A 5000-nucleotide genomic window follows, 5' to 3' on the forward strand; every position below is an offset into this window, starting at 1 on the left:
GACAGAAATGACAAGTGTCAAGTTGGCGGGGCGTCGGGCCACCTGCTGCCGGCCATGAGCATCCAAATCCCCGCAAAAGGGGCATTTTCATTTCTTCATCGGGACTTCCGGCAATTTCCAAGGTTCAACTCATTAACGTTGTTCGCAGACACTTGCCAGAAAATGCAAGTGGCCACTTTGCCGGGCCGACTCGCTTGCCCAAGCGGGAAACCATCAACCGAAGGCCCGGTAAGCCGGCCGAATCTGACCTCATAGACTTCCACACAACGGGACTTTTGACTTTCCCGGCCGCGGGTGGCCTCCACCCGGCCTCAGCCATCAGCCCTGCCTGCCTCTAGCCGCCTTCTGGTTAATGAGTTATCCAGCCTGGCACTTCGGTTGCGCCAGCGAGACCAAGTCTCGGCTTTGGTTAATGATTTGAGCCGAACCGACCTGCCCCCCGCCACCGCGGGCTGAACTCGGGCAGGTCTGCCGATTTCCCGACTCCTTTCGGGGCCTAATCGGGTCGCGCGAGCCGCCTGGCGCGATCGGGGCCCATGCCCCGGCCTCTGCCAGTCCTCGGGCAGCCGCTTTTGAAGCCCGACCAAAAACCCGAAAAATGGGCAAAAAGGGAATAAATTCCCGCCCATAAAGGGTGAATAGTCGGTTGGGCGGCAGCCCTGGTCGGTCTCTGCAGACCTGGAGGCTCGAGACGTTTGTTTGGAAAACTCACCAAGTCTCGATTCTGCCACCTCCTACCTCTGTGCAGATACCCCGCCAACCCCCAAGGACAGAAATGACAAGTGTCAAGTTGGCGGGGCGTCGGGCCACCTGCTGCCGGCCATGAGCATCCAAATCCCCGCAAAAGGGGCATTTTCATTTCTTCATCGGGACTTCCGGCAATTTCCAAGGTTCAACCCATTAACGTTGTTCGCAGACACTTGCCAGAAAATGCAAGTGGCCACTTTGCCGGGCCGACTCGCTTGCCCAAGCGGGAAACCATCAACCGAAGGCCCGGTAAGGCGGCCGAATCTGACCTCATAGACTTCCACACAACGGGACTTTTGACTTTCCCGGCCGCGGGTGGCCTCCACCCGGCCTCAGCCATCAGCCCTGCCTGCCTCCAGCCGCCTTCTGGTTAATGAGTTATCCAGCCTGGCACTTCGGTTGCGCCAGCGAGACCAAGTCTCGGCTTTGGTTAATGATTTGAGCCGAACCGACCTGCCCCCCGCCACCGCGGGCTGAACTCGGGCAGGTCTGCCGATTTCCCGACTCCTTTCGGGGCCTAATCGGGTCGCGCGAGCCGCCTGGCGCGATCGGGGCCCATGCCCCGGCCTCTGCCAGTCCTCGGGCAGCCGCTTTTGAAGCCCGACCAAAAACCCGAAAAATGGGCAAAAAGGGAATAAATTCCCGCCCAAAAAGGGTGAATAGTCGGTTGGGCGGCAGCCCTGGTCGGTCTCTGCAGACCTGGAGGCTCGAGACGTTTGTTTGGAAAACTCACCAAGTCTCGATTCTGCCACCTCCTACCTCTGTGCAGATACCCCGCCAACCCCCAAGGACAGAAATGACAAGTGTCAAGTTGGCGGGGCGTCGGGCCACCTGCTGCCGGCCATGAGCATCCAAATCCCCGCAAAAGGGGCATTTTCATTTCTTCATCGGGACTTCCGACAATTGCCGAGGTTCAACTCATTAACGTTGTTCGCAGACACTTGCCAGAAAATGCAAGTGGCCACTTTGCCGGGCCGACTCGCTTGCCCAAGCGGGAAACCATCAACCGAAGGCCCGGTAAGGCGGCCGAATCTGACCTCATAGACTTCCACACAACGGGACTTTTGACTTTCCCGGCCGCGGGTGGCCTCCACCCGGCCTCAGCCATCAGCCCTGCCTGCCTCCAGCCGCCTTCTGGTTAATGAGTTATCCAGCCTGGCACTTCGGTTGCGCCAGCGAGACCAAGTCTCGGCTTTGGTTAATGATTTGAGCCGAACCGACCTGCCCCCCGCCTCCCCCGGGCTGAACTCGGGCAGGTCTGCCGATTTCCCGACTCCTTTCGGGGCCTAATCGCGTCGCGCGAGCCGCCTGGCGCGATCGGGGACCATGCCCCGGCCTCTGCCAGGCCTCGGGCAGCCGCTTTTGAAGCCCGACCAAAAACCCGAAAAATGGGCAAAAAGGGAATAAATTCCCGCCCAAAAAGGGTGAATAGTCGGTTGGGCGGCAGCCCTGGTCGGTCTCTGCAGACCTGGAGGCTCGAGACGTTTGTTTGGAAAACTCACCAAGTCTCGATTCTGCCACCTCCTACCTCTGTGCAGATACCCCGCCAACCCCCAAGGACAGAAATGACAAGTGTCAAGTTGGCGGGGCGTCGGGCCACCTGCTGCCGGCCATGAGCATCCAAATCCCCGCAAAAGGGGCATTTTCATTTCTTCATCGGGACTTCCGGCAATTTCCAAGGTTCAACTCATTAACGTTGTTCGCAGACACTTGCCAGAAAATGCAAGTGGCCACTTTGCCGGGCCGACTCGCTTGCCCAAGCGGGAAACCATCAACCGAAGGCCCGGTAAGGCGGCCGAATCTGACCTCATAGACTTCCACACAACGGGACTTTTGACTTTCCCGGCCGCGGGTGGCCTCCACCCGGCCTCAGCCATCAGCCCTGCCTGCCTCCAGCCGCCTTCTGGTTAATGAGTTATCCAGCCTGGCACTTCGGTTGCGCCAGCGAGACCAAGTCTCGGCTTTGGTTATTGATTTGAGCCGAACCGACCTGCCCCCCGCCACCGCGGGCTGAACTCGGGCAGGTCTGCCGATTTCCCGACTCCTTTCGGGGCCTAATCGGGTCGCGCGAGCCGCCTGGCGCGATCGGGGCCCATGCCCCGGCCTCTGCCAGGCCTCGGGCAGCCGCTTTTGAAGCCCGACCAAAAACCCGAAAAATGGGCAAAAAGGGAATAAATTCCCGCCCAAAAAGGGTGAATAGTCGGTTGGGCGGCAGCCCTGGTCGGTCTCTGCAGACCTGGAGGCTCGAGACGTTTGTTTGGAAAACTCACCAAGTCTCGATTCTGCCACCTCCTACCTCTGTGCAGATACCCCGCCAACCCCCAAGGACAGAAATGACAAGTGTCAAGTTGGCGGGGCGTCGGGCCACCTGCTGCCGGCCATGAGCATCCAAATCCCCGCAAAAGGGGCATTTTCATTTCTTCATCGGGACTTCCGACAATTGCCGAGGTTCAACTCATTAACGTTGTTCGCAGACACTTGCCAGAAAATGCAAGTGGCCACTTTGCCGGGCCGACTCGCTTGCCCAAGCGGGAAACCATCAACCGAAGGCCCGGTAAGGCGGCCGAATCTGACCTCATAGACTTCCACACAACGGGACTTTTGACTTTCCCGGCCGCGGGTGGCCTCCACCCGGCCTCAGCCATCAGCCCTGCCTGCCTCCAGCCGCCTTCTGGTTAATGAGTTATCCAGCCTGGCACTTCGGTTGCGCCAGCGAGACCAAGTCTCGGCTTTGGTTAATGATTTGAGCCGAACCGACCTGCCCCCCGCCTCCCCCGGGCTGAACTCGGGCAGGTCTGCCGATTTCCCGACTCCTTTCGGGGCCTAATCGCGTCGCGCGAGCCGCCTGGCGCGATCGGGGACCATGCCCCGGCCTCTGCCAGGCCTCGGGCAGCCGCTTTTGAAGCCCGACCAAAAACCCGAAAAATGGGCAAAAAGGGAATAAATTCCCGCCCAAAAAGGGTGAATAGTCGGTTGGGCGGCAGCCCTGGTCGGTCTCTGCAGACCTGGAGGCTCGAGACGTTTGTTTGGAAAACTCACCAAGTCTCGATTCTGCCACCTCCTACCTCTGTGCAGATACCCCGCCAACCCCCAAGGACAGAAATGACAAGTGTCAAGTTGGCGGGGCGTCGGGCCACCTGCTGCCGGCCATGAGCATCCAAATCCCCGCAAAAGGGGCATTTTCATTTCTTCATCGGGACTTCCGACAATTGCCGAGGTTCAACTCATTAACGTTGTTCGCAGACACTTGCCAGAAAATGCAAGTGGCCACTTTGCCGGGCCGACTCGCTTGCCCAAGCGGGAAACCATCAACCGAAGGCCCGGTAAGGCGGCCGAATCTGACCTCATAGACTTCCACACAACGGGACTTTTGACTTTCCCGGCCGCGGGTGGCCTCCACCCGGCCTCAGCCATCAGCCCTGCCTGCCTCCAGCCGCCTTCTGGTTAATGAGTTATCCAGCCTGGCACTTCGGTTGCGCCAGCGAGACCAAGTCTCGGCTTTGGTTAATGATTTGAGCCGAACCGACCTGCCCCCCGCCTCCCCCGGGCTGAACTCGGGCAGGTCTGCCGATTTCCCGACTCCTTTCGGGGCCTAATCGGGTCGCGCGTGCCGCCTGGCGCGACCGGGGACATGCCCCGGCCTCTGCCAGGCCTCGGGCTGCCGTTTTTGAAGCCCGACCAAAAACCCGAAAAATGGGCAAAAATGGAAAAAATTCCCGCCCAAAAAGGGTGAATAGTCGGTTGGGCGGCAGCCCTGGTCGGTCTCTGCAGACCTGGAGGCTCGAGACGTGACTTTGGAAAACTCACCAATTCTCGATCAGCCACCTCCTACCTCTGTGCAGGTACCCCGCCAACCCCCAAGGACAGAAATGACAAGTGTCAAGTTGGCGGGACGGATTTGACTTCGGTCGCCGAGCCCTGGAACTAATTTCCCGCAAACGGCTTCGGATTTTGCTCCATCCAGACTTCCGGGACGAAACTTGACAGGCCGTATCTCCGCACTCCCGGAGCGCAGCCGCACCGTTCCGGCACCCATCGACGCGGCTGGCCGAGCCCGAGCGAACGCACCCCACGGCGGACGGCTAGGCCTTTCCGATTTTTTCACCCTTTTTCCCGAAAAGATTCCAACTGGCAGGGACATTCGCCCGACGGCTTAAAGACATGCCCTTCTGCCACACTAACGTCCCCGCCTTCGTTTGGCTATGTTGGCTTCGTCATTTCCGTCTTTTATTAAAGATACCATCTTAACACGC

Source organism: Pristiophorus japonicus, unplaced genomic scaffold (genome assembly GCF_044704955.1).
Source record: "Pristiophorus japonicus isolate sPriJap1 unplaced genomic scaffold, sPriJap1.hap1 HAP1_SCAFFOLD_2003, whole genome shotgun sequence".
Classification (NCBI taxonomy): domain Eukaryota; kingdom Metazoa; phylum Chordata; class Chondrichthyes; family Pristiophoridae; genus Pristiophorus; species Pristiophorus japonicus.